The sequence below is a fragment of the Nansenia antarctica genome, assembly GCF_963989245.1.
Source record: "Nansenia antarctica genome assembly, chromosome: 3".
Lineage (NCBI taxonomy): Eukaryota > Metazoa > Chordata > Actinopteri > Argentiniformes > Microstomatidae > Nansenia > Nansenia antarctica.
The window spans coordinates 76,971,844-76,989,135 of NC_137688.1; the positions used below are offsets into that span (position 1 = coordinate 76,971,844).

A 17,292-nucleotide genomic window follows, 5' to 3' on the forward strand; every position below is an offset into this window, starting at 1 on the left:
TGTCTAGATGTATAACATTTTATTGAACAGTAACAGTGCAAGCATGTAGGCTACGGGGAACAGGGATTTTGGTCAGTAGGTCCTTTGTACAGAGGGCGTTTCTCTCCGACAACGCGTTCCCAGGTACCATGGAAGTCATAGGTAGTCCAGCACACTGACAGAGAGACAGACAGACAGACAGACAGACAGACAGGCAGACAGACAGACAGATAGACAGACAGACAGACAGACAGACAGACAGACAGTCAGCTTACTTCTACCCTTTTGAGTGGAATTACTCCTTTAATTAGCTGTTAGCCATCTCAAAGCCCCCTGAGTTGCTCGTCAACACTGAGAATAGACCACATTATAGAAACCAAAACACCGTTTTTTTAAATCCACAGGGAATAACCGAGAGTGTAAGGAAAGGCACACCCAGCGCTGTCAGTGGTGGGGAGACTTGAAGTGGCTTTGCTTGATTTCCATCACAGATTCAAGGATTGAAACACTGATGAAAATAGGGAGTAATAGTGATGGGATTATTTTAGATTATTTTAGATTAGATTAGATTAGATTAGGTGAGATTCAACTTTATTGTCATTGCAGAGTACAAGTACCAGACAACAAAATGCAGTTTAGCATCTAACCAGAAGTGCAAATAGTGATATAAAAACAAACACTTAACTTTCGGGGAAACTGCTAAAATAAAATAAATTAAATAAATTAAAAAAGAAAGCGACTATTAGCACCGCCGAATGACAACAAACGTATGAGTAATGAGTAAAACAATGTCACTTTTATAGTATGTTGTTTAACTTGCCGTTCGGTCGCCATGGCTCTGGTGTGTGTAGCAGCTTCAGCTAGCTGGCTGGAAACTTCTAGGGGTGCGTTCGTAAACACGCTCTGAGAGCGCCGGAGCGCACGCTGGCTTCGATGTCACAGAGCGACCGAGTCGTTCGATTGGACGAGAGGCGTTCCGCGAGTGCTGATCGGATTTCCAGAGCGTGTTTACGAACGCACCCAGCCAGCTTTAGCGAATTGTATTCAAAGGGAATTATTTTCACCGGACAATATGTCCGACGACTTTTCAATTTGTCGGACTTCACCAAATTTTACCGGACAAAGACCGGCAATTGCCGGTTAACGGAAACCCAGGTCCACATAAATGTACACTATCTAAAGGACATGAATACTATCAGTGCTATCATGAATACTATCAGTACTATCAGTTGTGACATTATGAAAACATATATTGTTGGTATTTCAAGATCTTGGTTGAAAAGTCTTCCTCTAGGCTATGGTCAAAGGTGCAGCCAACTTCTAGAATGAGCACCTCTCTGTGATTACAGCATCGGGGGTGTTTGATGAAATATTAGAGAACACTTCTGAATCGTCACTACACAGACTGAACATAATAGGCTTTACAGACTGAACATGCTAGGCTTTACAGTGGAGTGTTTGTACAGCGTTGCGGCAGGCCTGAATATGGAAACGACACCCTCTGAAATCAGATCCACGATTCGATCATGCCTACATATGTAGAGCCCTTTATATGCATGACAACCATTGAAGATGTGCTGGGCGGCCTCCTCACACACACACCTGCCCCCCCCCCTCACCTGCTCCTCCTCCAGCTGCAGACCTGCCTCCCCCGCCCGGGCCTGCCTCTCATACACACACACACACACACACACACCTGCCCCACCCCCTCACCTGCTCCTCCTCCAGCTGCAGGCCTGCCCCCCCCGCCCCCTCCTCCCGGGCCTCCCTCTCGCAGCTCCTCCAGGCCGTCTCCAGCTCCTCCCTCTCCTGGCGGAGCTCCTCCAGGTGGAGCTGCTGGCTGCCTTGCTGCCTGGCGTTCCTCTGCCGCCCCTCCTGCGCCTCCCCAGCCTTCCTCAGGTGGTGGGCCGTGTTCACCCGGGCCTTGATGTACTGGGCCCGCTGCAGGGACTGGCTCTGGTCCTGGGCCCTGGGGGACGACGACCATACATAACTAACTAGCTAACTAACTAACTAACTAGCTAACTAACTAACTAACTAGCTAACTACTGCAGGGACAGGCTCTGCTCCTGGGCCCTGGGGGGGGGGGGGACCATACATAACTAACTAGCTAACTAACTAACTAACTAACTAACTAACTAGCTAACTAGCTAACTAGCTACTGCAGGGACAGGCTCTTCTCCTGGGCGCTGGGGAGGGACAATCATGCAGGATCGCTGGGCGTTAGAAGAGGAGTCTGGGCTAGCTAGCTAACTAACTGACTAACTGACTGACTGACTAACTAACAAACTAACAAACTGACTGACTAAGTAACTAGCTAGCTAATTAACTAACTAACTAACTAGCCGACTGACTGACTGACTGACTGACTAGCTAACAAACAAACAAACAAACAAGCTAGTTACTAGGGATGGGACAGAATAATCGATTATTCGAATAATCATTTCCGAGGGGTCGATGTCGATTTTTAACATTAGGACCTTAACATTCTTTTCCATTCAAATAAACGCAAATTAACGGACAGAACTAACTAATGTACTAACTAACTAACTGACTGACTGACTAACTAACTAACATACTAACTATCTCTCTCTCTCTCATACACAATCGCACGCACACGCACACACACACACACCGGAGCTCCTTCTCGATGGTCTGCAGCTCCCTGGCGAGGCGTCCGTGGTCTTTCTTCTGGGCCTTCACCGCCCCCTCCCAGGCCTCCAGGTCTGCCCTCCCCCCGGCCGCGGCCCCCCCCCGCTGCCCCAGGGCCTCCCCTAGCGCCCGGCTCGCCTGCTCGCTGTGGTACAACTGGAACAGGCTCATCTGCACCCGGCTCTGGCTCTGCTCGTCCACCAGCGCCTGGTACTTCTGGGCCTGGGGGGGGGAGGGAGGTGGGGAGAGAGGAGGGGAGAGAGGAGGGGAGGAGGGTCAGTCAGTCACGATGTTAGGGTTAGGGTTACAGATACAGAATACTTTATTTATCCCCAAAGGGCAATTCAGTTTCCACAGTTCGTGGCCACAAATACAATGCACGATCACACAACAACACACTCACACACACACACACACACACACACACAAACACACACACACGATCACACAACAACACACTCACACACACACACACACACACACAAACACACACACACGATCACACAACAACACACTCACCACTGGAGCTCAGCACCCAGGCCACGGCTCACAAGTGCAAGTTCAACAGTTCAAGTTTAAGAACAGTTCAAGAGACACATAAAAAGTGCATAAGTTTACAATTCAAGTTTACGACTTGCATAAAAGTGCGATAGGATAGAAATCAGCATTTTCATCTAAGCAGGAGTGGGATAATGGTTTATTACTAGGGTGGAGCCATGTGGCCTAAGTCAGTATTTCCCCCCTTTTTTTTCTTTTTAATAAAAGTTGTAAATATGCTTCATGAGTATGGATTATCTCTACTCAATTCATCGCTCAATTGGAAACATTAGCCAAAGTTACCAATGCCGACAACAGTCCTAAAAGCTGATATAGCAGATAGTTGATGCTCATGGTGTAGCATACTGTCCTCTCTCTCCTCTCACCTTCTCCTGAGACACCTGCCTCCTCTCTCACCTCCACCTTCTCCTGAGACACCTGCCTCCTCTCTCACCTCCACCTTCTCCTGAGACACCTGCCTCCTCTCTCACCTCCACCTTCTCCTGAGACACCTGCCTCCTCTCTCACCTCTCACCTTCTCCTGAGACACCTGCCTCCTCTCTCACCTCTCACCTTCTCCTGAGACACCTGCCTCCTCTCTCACCTCTCACCTTCTCCTGAGACACCTGCCTCCTCTCCTCTCACCTTCTCCTGAGACACCTGCCTCCTCTCTCACCTCCACCTTCTCCTGAGACACCTGCCTCCTCTCCTCTCTCACCTTCTCCTGAGACACCTGCCTCCTCTCCTCTCACCTTCTCCTGAGACACCTGCCTCCTCTCCTCTCTCACCTCCACCTTCTCCTGAGACACCTGCTTCCTCTCGTTGATGATGGTCTTCTTCTTCTTGAACTGGAACTGCGTCTCCTCCTTGGCTTCCTGCAGCGCCTGCTTCATCCTGTTGTACTCCTCCGCCAGGTCCACCGATTGGCTGATCCTCTCGAACATCTTGGTCCGCTCCTTGGGGTTCTTCATGGTGATGGACTCCACCGTCCCCTGTGTTCCCAGGAGAAAGAGGCACCGTTAACCTTATCAGTATTTATTTTTTCTTTATTAATTAGAATTTTTGAATTTGCCATTTAGCAGACTCTTTTAATCCAAAGCGATTTACAATTAGGGTTGCGAAATTCCCATAAGTTTGCTCACTTCTGTTCATTGTTTTCATTCAATATTATTCAATGCCAAATACCAGAATGAATGACCCCACAACGCAGATGTGTAGCAATCAGGGGCTTCCTCAAATTGTTGCCATGTTCTCAACTCCGCTCGCTATGAACAAACGTTTGAACAAGAAGCAACTGCGTTCCAGACCAACTCCACCTCTGTCACTATGCCTCTCACCTGGAACACCTGATCCTAGCTTTGGTCACTATGCCTCTCACCTGGAACACCTGGTCACTATGCCTCTCACCTGGAACACCTGGTCACTATGTCTCTCACCTGGAACACCTGGTCACTATGTCTCTCATCTGGAACACCTGGTCACTATGCCTCTCACCTGGAACACCTGGTCACTATGTCTCTCACCTGGAACACCTGGTCACTATGTCTCTCACCTGGAACACCTGGTCACTATGTCTCTCACCTGGAACACCTGGTCACTATGTCTCTCACCTGGAACACCAGGCAGTTGCTGGCCTTGGTCACGATGCCGATCTTCTCCAGCTCCTCTGTGTACTTGGCCAGGGAGACGTGTCTGTCGTTGATACGGTACTCAGACGAGCTCCCTGGGAAACAGGAAAAAAATGTCATGTAGCCGATCACACCGTATGTGACACGTTCTAAAGCTTTGGTCCGCATATGGGCAACCAATCAAAACGCTCAGACTTTTCTTTTGAAACACGGAACTATGTTTCAACGTTGTTGAGAATCACAACACAAACTCGCTAGTCAAGCCAAAATACTGCAACAATGCAATGGATTTGGTTAGTAATCCCCACTGCTACCTAGTTAACTAGAACACGACTCTACATTGTTACTTAGTTAACTACAACACTACTTTACATTGTTAGCAGGCTCACAAAACAAGCTGTGTTAGTTGACTAGCGATGTGTCGTTGATTTTCAACAATGCGGAAATGTATCCCCTTTTTTCGAAAAAGGCGGATCATTACATCGGATCCCGACTGACAGGTGTCATAACCTAGACGTTAATGTTGATATTCAGACACTTGTCCCAGAGCGTAACTATCATAGCTATGACACAAAAGGAAGGATGCTTTGGCAGCTGGTATGACAGAGAAGGGAGTACGGTCATCTTCCCACATGAAAGTCAGAATCGAGACCCAGAGCAAGTGGATGAGATTGCAACATTGTTGCATAAATTATTTCTCTGATTTGCGTTCTCACAGCCCTTCATGTAAACTAAGTAACATGCGCAATCGAAGCAACAGACGTGGTAGTTGATTGGTCAGAAAAATGTAGAATTGCCCGTTGTCCCGTTCTTATCCAGATCAACAGGCTGTTGTTTTCCTATGGACAGCCTCGGGCAGCGTTCTCACCAAAAGCGAGGAAGAGAAGCAAAGTGATGCATGCGTTGTTTGTAACCGGAGTAAAAGATGACACTGTAGAGCTGAATGTGATTAGTACTACTAACGCCTGAACCATGAAATCATTGCAGGAAAATTGCAACTTTTTTTGAATTCTTTCAATTTGAACTATATTGAACATTTTAGAAACATAAAAAATAAAAAATAAAAATCTGGATTTTCATGAATGGGTTTACATAGGAACCAGGGCCTAAATAGCTGCAGTACCACATTTGATACACTTTCTGACATGATTTTTTACTACAAAATACATCATGAAATGTAATAAAGTAATTATGAGTTGCTTCAAACAAGTATGACAGTCATAAATGTCAAGTAGTAACTAGTTTAGTAGTTTAGTAACTACCGAACTAGTAAATACAAGTAGATGAATGAATGAATGGTCTTTATTGTCATTAATATAGTACAGGTACCATACAACGACATTTGGGAGGGGGGGCTCCCCTGGTGCTAGGAAAAAAATACTAAAAACAAGAGGGAAAAGATTTTTTCCTCCTGAAGTCCACGATGATTTCCAGGGTCTTTGACTGGTTCAGCAAGATGCTGGATATTAGTAAGAAATGTGATATTCTTACCTTAATCGTTGCTAAAATAGCAAAGAATGGGGATAGAAAACGTTCTGGGCTTGTTTACCATTTTCACTTGCACTAAAGCGCTCTTTATCCTGGAAACCATGTTGTACGCAATTAGATAGACCTATTCTGCCATCCGGTGGATGTTTTCGCTGTACTGCGTTCAACTGTTCAGTGTTCACCCATTTTGAGGTCCGAAAAACTCGTCCAAAAAATGTATCACGTATACGTATAGGGTATAGGGTTAAACGTAGTATATAGACATGATACCATAACGCATACCACCATTTTACTATACCAACGAATTATTACAGGGTTCCCACACCTCCTGAAACATCACATTCAAGCACCTTTCAAGGACTTTTAAGACTTAATTCCCTCAAATTCAAGGACCCAACACGGCATAGTTCGAGACAGATCTAAATGAGAATTGATATAATAGGAACTATCCGCTCACAGACAACAATTAAAAAGAGAGGCTTGAATGTGTGAACACTAGATGGTCTCTTGCCTTCTCTACTACAGCACAGCTAAACAATAATATATTGTGAAATATGTGTAAAGTTACTGTGTTAAGTTAAGCCATATCTACTATAATTACGTACTTTTGGGGGGGGAGAGAGAGAGAGAGAGAGAGAGAGAGAGAGAGAGAGAGAGAGAGAGAGAGAGGGGGGGGGGGGAATTCAAGCACTTTCAATGACCCAGGTGTAGTGACTACATTATGGGTTCATGTTCTCCTCTTACTGTTGGTTGTGTAGTGGGAGGGAACCAGTTCTGGCACTAGGGGCAGAGGGGAGGATTATTAACGTTGCAACTTCCTGTTTAGATACAAGAGTTTTGGGGATCGATTTCCTGGTCCTGTACGGAGTGTACAAGTTGTTATTTTGATTAAACAGTTATCATTACGTTGCCTACGTCTTTCCTTTTTCCTCCGGCACTACACTGGTGACCCCCGACGTGGATTTTTGTTAACGTGATTGTGTACAAAAACCAGCGAGCGAACATTGCAATCCTGCAAAATGTCCGGGAGAGGAAGACGTTCAAACCAGCGGCAGCCATCACCATCCCCTGTCAGGGTAACGCGTGGTGCGCACACTCCCACTCTCAAGCTACCAGAATTCTGGGACTCAACGCCTGCTGCATGGTTTGCTATTGTAGAGGCACATTTTAACAAAAGTGACATCGATGACGACGACGACCGGTACAACCATGCTGTGGCAATGTTGGGCAGCTCCACCGCAGCTCGAGTGGTAGGTTTTTTGTCTGCTCCCCCGACGACGAACAAATATGAGCGCCTCAAGGCCCTGCTTCTAGAGACATTTGAACTGTCCACTGCGGAGAGGGTGCGTCGCCTATTTGCCATGTCGGACTTGGGTGACGAGAGGCCTTCTGCGCGCATGGAGAGGATGCTAAACCTGCTCGGTACAGAAGACCCCATGATCCTCTTCACAGAGCTGTTCATGCGCACATTGCCAGCTCAAGTTAGGATGGCGCTGGCCAACACCGCCATCATGGAGCCCCGCGCCCTGGCCAGGGAGGCGGACCGGTTCGTCTTGGCCATGCCTCAACGGTCCCCCGACCTGCTCGCTCCCGCGGCCGCCCCGCCACCCGACCGTCGCAGGAGAGCGAAGGATGACGCCAGACCTTCTGGCCAGCAGGGTAACGCTGCGGGCCATTGTTTCTACCACGCCACTTTTGGCGCCAAGGCCAAACGGTGCCGCTCACCCTGCACCTTCGGACCGTCGGGAAACGGCGGGGCCGGCACTCAGTAGTGGCCCTGAGCGCTGGCGTCACCAACAGGCTGCTCTTCATACAAGACACCGCCTCTGGTCGCAGTTTTCTTTGTGACACAGGTGCCCAGTGGAGCATCATTCCGGCAGAGAGATCGGATGTGGCGAAGGAGGAGCGTGGTCCGCAGTTGGCAGGCGCGGACGGCACACCTATCCGCTCTTATGGCACTAGGGCGGTGGACGTGTGCTTCGGAGGACAATGCTTTTCGTGGGATTTTGTCATAGCGGCTGTCACATTTCCCCTCCTTGGTGCGGATTTTCTGTGCGCCCACAACCTGTTGGTGGACGTGGGGAACAGGCGCCTGGTCAACTCACAGACTTTCGCTTCCTTCGCCTGTACGCAGGGGGAGGCGGTCTACAGCGGGTGGTCCAATACGCTCGCCGAAAGTGACCAGTACCTTCGGCTGCTCGCCGAATTCCCCGACCTTACCAAGCCCACCTTCTCCGCGCCCACGGTGAAACACGGAGTGGAGCACCACATCGAGACCGAGGGGCCTCCCCTCCACGCCAGGGCCAGGCGCCTCAACCCGGAGAAGCTGGCCATCGCCAGGGCGGAGTTTGCGCATATGGAGCAGGTGGGCATCGTTCGGCGCTCGAGCAGCCCCTGGGCGTCTCCCCTGCACATCGTCCCTAAGTCAGACGGCGGGTGGCGCCCATGTGGGGACTACCGCCGCCTCAACGACGCGTCCAAGCCTGACCGCTACCCGGTCCCACATGTCCAGGACTTTTCAGCGAACCTGGCAGGCAAACGCTTCTTCTCCAAAGTGGACCTGGTACGGGGGTACCATCAGGTGCCGGTGCACCCCGAGGATGTCCCTAAGACGGCCGTAATCACGCCATTTGGACTCTTCGAGTTTCTGCGGATGCCGTTCGGCCTGAAGAACGCGGCGCAGACCTTCCAACGCCTCATGCACTCGGTGCTCCGGGACCTACCATTCCTCTTCGTCTACTTGGATGACATCCTCGTCGCAAGCACCACGGAGGAGGAGCACCTGTCCCACCTCCGGGCCCTTTTCACACGGCTCAGCCAACATGGGCTGATTGTCAATCCGGCGAAGTGTGAGTTCGGACGGAACACCATCGACTTTCTCGGGCACCGGGTCTCCGCAGAGGGGGTGACCCCCCTCCCCTCGAAGGTGGAAGCTGTCGCTGCTTTCCCGCGCCCCAGCACAATCAGCGAGCTCAAGGGGTTCATCGGGATGGTAACCTTCTACTATCGCTTCCTCCACCACATCGCTCACATCCTGCGGCCTCTGTACGATGCCCAGAAGGGCAAGACTCTGAAGCAGCCGGTGGACTGGACGGCGGAGCGTGTCAAAGCCTTTCAGGACACCAAGGCGGCCCTGGCCCGCGCTGCCATGTTGGCCCACCCCTCGACCTCGGCACCCACTGCTCTCACCACGGACGCCTCTGACTTTGCTGTGGGAGCGGTGTACGAACAGTGGGTTGGGGACGCCTGGCAGCCTCTTGCATTCTTCAGCCGCCAGCTGTCTCCCAGAGAGCAAAGGTACAGCACATTCGACAGGGAGCTCCTCGGGCTGTGGCTTGCTGTCAGACACTTCCGTTTTTTACTGGAGGGCCGCGAGTTTACGGCCTACGTGGACCACAAGCCACTCACGCACGCCATGTCCAAGGTGGCGGAGCCGTGGTCCGACCGCCAACAGCGCCAGCTCGCCTACATATCCGAGTTCACCACAGACATCCAGCACGTTGCTGGGAAGTCCAACCAGGTCGCGGATTGTCTCTCCAGGGCGGTGGTTGGTGCGGTCCAACTGGGTTTGGACTACGCGCGCATGGCTGCAGACCAGGCCGCCGACCCCGCCGTCCAGGCTCTCAAGTTGTCGGACACAGGACTGCGCCTAGAAGAGGTGGTTTTCGGTGACGCAGGGGCCACGCTCCTGTGCGACGTCTCCATGGGTCAGCCACGACCGGTGGTCCCCGCCAACTGGAGGCGCCCCGCCTTCGAGGCGATACACGGCTTGTCTCACCCTGGTAGGAAACCGTCCTCGCGGCTGGTGTCAGGGAAATTCGTCTGGCATGGGCTCAAGAGGGATGTGAGGGCCTGGGTAGACACGTGCATCGCCTGCCAGCGCGCCAAGGTGCATCGACACGTCAAGGCCCCCCTGGAGCAGTTCTCTGTGCCTGAGCGGAGGTTCGATCATGTAAACGTGGACCTGGTAGGGCCGCTGCCCCCCTCGCACGGATACACCTATCTCTTTACCATGGTGGACAGGACGACTCGCTGGCCGGAGGCAGTTCCGCTCTCCTCAACGACAGCCCCCGACCTGGCCCGGGCGTTCATCGCGGTGTGGGTCTCCCGCTACGGCACCCCTGCTGATCTCTCCTCTGACCGTGGCTCACAGTTTACTTCAGAGCTGTGGGCAGCGGTGGCGGAGAATCTGGGGGTCAAGCTCCACCGCACAACCGCCTATCACCCGCAGGCGAACGGGCTCTGTGAGCGTTTCCATCGATCCATGAAGGCCGCCCTTCGAGCCAGCCTCACGGACAGCAACTGGCTTGACAAGCTGCCGTGGGTCATGCTGGGGCTCAGGACAGCGCCTAAGGAAGACCTCCAGTCGTCGTCCGCTGAGCTGGTGTTTGGACAGCCGCTGCGGGTCCCCGGTGACTTCATTCCCAAGTCAACGGAGCCCTGGTCCGCCGCCGCTCAGCGCGCCTCCCTGCTGGACAGCGCCAGGACCTTCGTCCCGGTCCCGACTACGCAGCATGGTGTCCCTACTTCGAGGGTGCCCCCGGAGCTGCACTCGGCGAGGTTCGTTTTCATTCGTCATGATGGCCACAGGACTCCACTACGTCCTCCTTATGACGGGCCTTTCCGTGTCATCGAGGCCGGAGCCAAGAACTTCATGGTTGACATGGGGGGTAGGCCTGAGTGTGTGTCCGTTGATCGCCTCAAACCGGCCCACTTGGACCTTGAACTGCCCCTGGACTTGGCCCTGCCACCGCGCAGAGGCCGGCCTCCAGTCCTACCTCCCCTGCAGCGCCCTGGCCATTCCCCCCTCCGACCCCGACAACCCCCCGCAGCTCACGGGCCCCCGGTCGTCACTGCCCCCCGTCCTTCCCTGCAGGAGGACGTGATGGGCGAGGTCACACCTCCTCCCGCACCTCCTGACTTTACCTACGATCGTAGGGGCCGGGCCATACGCCCTCCTCGCCGTGAGGATTTCCAATATTGAGGTGAACACTGGGGGGGCTGGTGTAGTGACTACATTATGGGTTCATGTTCTCCTCTTACTGTTGGTTGTGTAGTGGGAGGGAACCAGTTCTGGCACTAGGGGCAGAGGGGAGGATTATTAACGTTGCAACTTCCTGTTTAGATACAAGAGTTTTGGGGATCGATTTCCTGGTCCTGTACGGAGTGTACAAGTTGTTATTTTGATTAAACAGTTATCATTACGTTGCCTACGTCTTTCCTTTTTCCTCCGGCACTACACATGTCTATTTTCAAAAACTTTGAAGACCTTGATTTCTTTTTCTCAAATACACAAACTTTCAAGGATTTCAAGGACACACACACACACACACACACACACACACACACACACACTCACCTATGATGCTCCTGGTGAAGGCTCGCTCCTCCCCGTCGTCGTGGCAGTAGCCGTAGCGCATCGTGACGCTGGCGGTGTCGGAGACGGGCCGCCTGTATTTGATTCCCAACTAAGTTGGGCGCTCCGCCACGCCCCCAGCGGGCTCCGCCACGCCCAGCGGCCTGCGGGCTCCTCCCCCCAGGCTGCGCGCCTGCGCAGGCGCCTGCGGGCTCCACGCACCAGGCTGCGCGCCTCTTTCGACGCTGCGCTGCCCTCGCTGATAGATGCAATGCCTCGCTGCAAGATGCCTAGCTGCAAGATGTCGACGCAAGACTGCCGCAATGCTGCGCCCGCGTAGGTTTCATTTATCAACGTTTCTAAAGTTAAAATATGAACTCCATGTGCATTGTGAAAAGTACATATTTGGGTCTTTCATTCGCGATTTTGGTTAACCCTGTCACTGTCAGTAGCACGCAGGTCAGTGTGTGCTCAGATGTCAGGGAAAACGTGGAGGAATATCCTCATTTCTAAAGTTAAAATATGAACTCCATGTGCATTGTGAAAAGTACATATTTGGGTCTTTCATGAAAAGTACATATTTGGGTCTTTCATTCTCGTTTTGAACCTAACACTTCTCCTTGGTCATTTACAGACCACCATCAGTGAACCCTGTCACTGTCAGTAGCACGCAGGTCAGTGTGTGCTCAGATGTCAGGGAAAACGTGGAGGAATATCCTCAATTGAAGGTATAATGTTAAAGTTTAGCAGGACTTTTTCATGTACTGTATAGCCTACTTGTCCTTCAGACAAGTGAACTCATCACAAGGAAAAAGTAATGTGTTCACACATAATGTAGGCTACAAAGTCAAGCCCTTCAAATTACATTGCTGTTAGCATGTAAATATGAAATATGATGACAGTTATGACCAGAGAAGACCGGATTGCTTATTGTTGAGTACTAGCTTGTTATTGACAGATTGAGCCCTAAAGTGTTTATTTATGAACCTGGTGTAACAGAGTTGGGAATGTATGTTTAGTTGTGGTGAATGTAGATGAGTTTCGCCGTGCTTGAGCAGCCCTGGTTGTTGTTGGAGCCCCCCTTTGGAGTTTGGGTGTACTGCAGGTCTGCGCGTTCTTTTGTCCTTCTCTTGTTGCCGTACTTACGGTGGAACCAGAACATGGCCGCCATCTTAATGGGTATGTGCGCTATGTAAAATGCTCCTCGTGTTTTGTTGTTTGTATGGAGAATCTTGTAATGTAGGGTGAAAATGTTGGTGTAGTACTGTGCTGTTTGTTTTTACATGTATTGTGATGATGTGAAACAGAACATTTATTGTATGTTATTTTGAACGCGCAGATTTACAAGAGTTGCAGAACAGAGAAGAATTGTGTTTTATGTGTCTTCTCTGCAGGTATGTTGCTCCACATGTTGTTTGTAATTGTTATTTGTAAATGTTTGAGGGAAATTTGTGTTCTTTCTGTAAACAAATTGTCTTGATGTGAAATGTACATAGACGGTGGAACGAGAACATGGCCGCCATCTTAATGGATTTACAAGAGTTGCAGAACAGAGAAGAATTGTGTTTTATGTGTCTTCTCTGCAGGTCAAATAAAAGAATTGAATGAAAGAAGGTTGCCTGTTTGACCATCGTTACACTGGTGCCGTGACACGTCGATCTCAAGATCAGCTGAACGCCGATCTCCGTGGATGCTGCGTGGATGCCAGGTCTTAGTGTGATAGATCAAGTGTGGTCAGAGTATTATAGTAAATGGTCATTCAGTCTGAGGTCTGTGATTACATCAGTTTAAAAAGTGCTTTGATTGTTTGGTTTTTATGTCCTGCTGTAACTTTATATTTTTTTTTAAACATTATTTTTTATTTTATTTTTTTTCATTCAGTAATATTACACAACGCAAGTCTGTACCACTATGGCTCAGAGGCCAGGTTTTAATGATGAGATTTTTGCCAGTCCAGTGTTGCCTATGGGGAGGGGTGCATGGGGGGCATGTCAGAGCAGAGCAGACAGTGCTGTCATCGGTGGGTTGAATAGTAGGGAGGTGGGGTGTTCCCAGTTGTTTACTGACAGTGGTAGAGGCACAGGGTCAGGTCAGGACCCAGGTTGTGCTGCTGTCGGACAGTTTACAGGGGAGGCTCCTCCCACATCCACACCCAGTGTTAATGACACTGAAGCTCTTCATCATTGTAACCAAGTTAATTTCAGCTGGTGTAGTTCACTCAAGTAGTATGAGCAGTGCACACCTCAACTGCACATCGCCTCCAGATCCTGTAACTGATCCTAATGTTGTTAGACAGGAGGTTCCGCGCGTTACTGTGAATGTAAAATCAGACAGGGAACCACCAATGTTCCGAGGTGATAGTTCTGATAAGTGTTCAGTCCAGGACTGGATTGACATGTCTAAAGCTTATCTGAGAAAGCAGAAATGTCCAATGCATGAACAGGCTGAGGAGACACTGGCAAGGCTGATGGGTAAGGCAAAGGATGTCGTGAGGGTTGGTTTGCGTAGCGATCAGACACTTGATGTGAAGCAGAACCCTGATCTCATCTATGATATCCTTCTCAAGTACTTCAGTGATGTGTCATCATGCCTCCCGTTGTCAGATTTCTATGCCACTCTACCCAGACCCAATGAGAACCCTGTAGACTACTGGTTGAGGATCAACAAAGCAGCTGATGTAGCTGGTGAGGGCCTTCGCAGACAAGGTAGGAGGATGGAGAACGTGGGTGAAGAGGTAGCACGGATGTTTGTCAGGCATTGCCCGGACTCTGGACTATCCCGTATTCTGGAATGCAAGGCTATTGAGGAGTGGAGCTCACGAGACATACAGTTGAAGATTGATAATTATCAGAGAGAGCTGAGAGCCTCTGGCAGGACCGGTAGTTCTGTGCCATTGAAGAGCCATGCCACCGCCCTCCACACTGTGCAGTCTCATCCAGAGCCTTCGATTCAGTCTGTGTCTGAGCAGTGTTCCACCCAGTACCCCCCTGCTCCTGCCCATAGTCCAGTGTACCACACACAGTGTCCGCCTTCTACCCTCATTCCTTCCCAGGACCATGCTTTAGGCCAGCTTCCGTGCCACTCCTCCGCGACTGCTGTGGCCCAGAACACTCAGCAATCTGAAGACAGGATTCTTGCTCGCATTATGCAGAGGCTGGAGCAGATGATGGGGAAAGTGCAGCAGCGTGACAGTGCTCCTCGTGGCGGAAGATACCAGGGTGGCGCCCGTGAGAAGGCCTGCCGAGTCTGTGATGACAGTAGACACACTACCATCTCACACTGCATGTCAGAGAGGCTGTGCTTTGTCTGTTTAGCCCCAGGTCACACAAAAGTTGAGTGTTCCACCAGGTCGTCCCGAGCACCTCAGCCTCAGGGAAACTAGGTGGCCTGTATTCAGAGGGAGAAAGTATAGGTCGCCAAGTAAACTCCCATTGTGAGGACGAATCTAGTGCTGAGACAGTGTATATAGCTCTCAAAAGCTCAAGTGATAACTCTGAAGATATTGTTTATCAGAATACGCATACAATTAGTGGTAGTGACAGCCTTTTCTACACACCTGTGACAGTTGGTAATACAGTGACTCTGAATGCTATGCTAGACAGTGGGTCTATGGCTTGTACAATGAGTAAGACGGCAGAGGGAAAGCTGGCAGAGGTTGGAGTTGCTACAGAACATAACCAGTTCAGTTCAAATGTGGTGCTTGTTGGCTGTGGTGGTCGCCGTGTCAAGCCTGAGTCAGCTTTCAACGTGGAAATGGAGGTGTATGGCTGTAGGATTATGGTTCCCACTCTGGTAGTTGAAGGCCAGCATGATGAGTTGATACTAGGCACCAATGTTATTAAATATATCCTCCGGCAGTATAAGCAATGTGATGGCTACTGGAAGGCTGTGTCTACGCCCTGTCCTGCTGGCGATCCAGAATCTGAACAGTTTCTCTCGATGCTCGCTGGTCTGAACCGTTGGCGAGGTGACGTCATACCTGACAAGATAGGCACAGTCAGGTGCAACTCAGCCGTGTGTCTTGAGCCTGGTCGGGAGTACCTGATGTGGGGCAAGCTACCCAAGTCCACTATTGTGTCTCCTGGTAGCGCTGTGATGACAGAGCCCACATCGTGTCGCTCAGCTCCAAGAGGGGTTCTGGTGGCCAGAGTTGTTACTCCTTTGTGGGGAGACGGATGGGTTCCATTGAAGCTGATCAACTCGTCCGACAGGCCCGTCTTGGTAAGACGCAATGCTAAATTGGCCGACGTCTTCTCCTGCATTGCGCTCGAGGACATGGATGAGACCGGACCTGCTGAGGTCCCACTACTCAGTTGCTGTCAAGTAACCCCGTCCAGTGAAAATGCGGCCCGCACTGTTGATGAGGAACTGAAGTACATGGGATTGAGTGGGCTCGACATACACTCCTGTGACGTGTCTGAACAGTGTAGAAGCAAGATGGCTGACCTGGTTGTGCGCTACAAGGACATCTTCTCACGCCATCACCTGGATTGTGGAGAGGCAAAGGGCTTCATACATCGCATTCACCTCTCAGATCACAGGCCATTCCGGCTCCCATTCAGACGAGTGCCCCCCAGTCAGTATCAGAAGTTGCGCCAAGTACTGAGTGAGATGGAGGAGAAAGATATAATCAGGAAGTCAACCAGTGAATATGCATCTCCGTTGGTTCTTGTATGGAAAAAGAACGGAGATCTCCGTATCTGTACAGACTTTCGCTGGCTGAACAAGAGGACCCTGAAGGATGCTCACCCTCTCCCTCACCAGGCCGACTGCTTAGCTGCACTTGGAGGTAACTCCTTGTTTAGTACTATGGATCTAACCTCAGGGTTTTATAACATGCCACTACACGAGGATGACAGAAAGTACTCTGCCTTTACAACACCTATGGGCTTGTATGAGTATAATCGCCTCCCGCAGGGCCTCTGTAATAGTCCTGGGAGCTTCATGCGTATGATGACTAGCATTTTCGGAGACCAGAACTATCTGAGCTTACTGGTTTATCTGGATGATTTATTGGTGTACGCCCCTGATGAGAGGACAGCTCTGGAACGCTTGGAGATGGTGTTCAGTAGACTGCGTGGTCATAACCTGAAATTGGCCCCCAAGAAGTGTTTTTTTCTCCGGAAATCCGTCAAATTCCTCGGCCACATAATTAATGACAACGGTGTGTTGACTGATCCCAGCAAAGTTGAGAGCATCGCAAAGATGACAAGTGCTGACCTGATGGAAGCGGACGGTGTAACCCCCTCACAGAAACGAATCAGATCTTTCTTGGGGATGATCAATTATTACCAGCACTTTGTGCCTAGCTTCTCCGCTATTGCAAAGCCTCTCTTCTCTCTGTTGACGGGCCAGAAGAGAAAAGGGAAGGTGAAACAGTCCAAACAAAGGTCACAAAGCAGGAAGTTGAAGGTTACTGACTGGACCCCCGAAACGGAGCAGGCTTTCCAGAAGCTGAAAACGGCGCTGGTTGAGACGGCTGTCCTGGCTCACCCTGATTTCAGCCGTCCCTTCATGCTGTCAACGGACGCGTCCCTTGATGGCATCGGTGCTGTCCTGTCGCAGATCCAAGAGGGTGAAGACCGAGCGAGGCCAATCGCATTCGCCAGCAAGTCCCTCTCTCAGTCTCAGAGAAACTACCCAGCCCATCGG

At 50.6% G+C, this 17,292-nt stretch overlaps 1 pseudogene across 1 annotated transcript in view; it reads right to left on the bottom strand.

The window, feature by feature from the left end:
- The window catches only part of LOC308154427 (structural maintenance of chromosomes protein 1B-like), a 42,983-nt pseudogene extending 31,279 nt beyond the window's left edge, over positions 1–11,704 (bottom strand). The window contains exons 1-5 of the transcript in view: positions 11,644–11,704; positions 4,779–4,891; positions 3,957–4,160; positions 2,615–2,853; positions 1,744–1,948 (exon numbers count right to left, since the gene is read on the bottom strand). The product of the transcript in view is annotated as a structural maintenance of chromosomes protein 1B-like (transcript). The remainder of the gene's footprint in view (positions 1–1,743; positions 1,949–2,614; positions 2,854–3,956; positions 4,161–4,778; positions 4,892–11,643) is intronic.
- Positions 11,705–17,292: the final 5,588 nt, after the last annotated feature.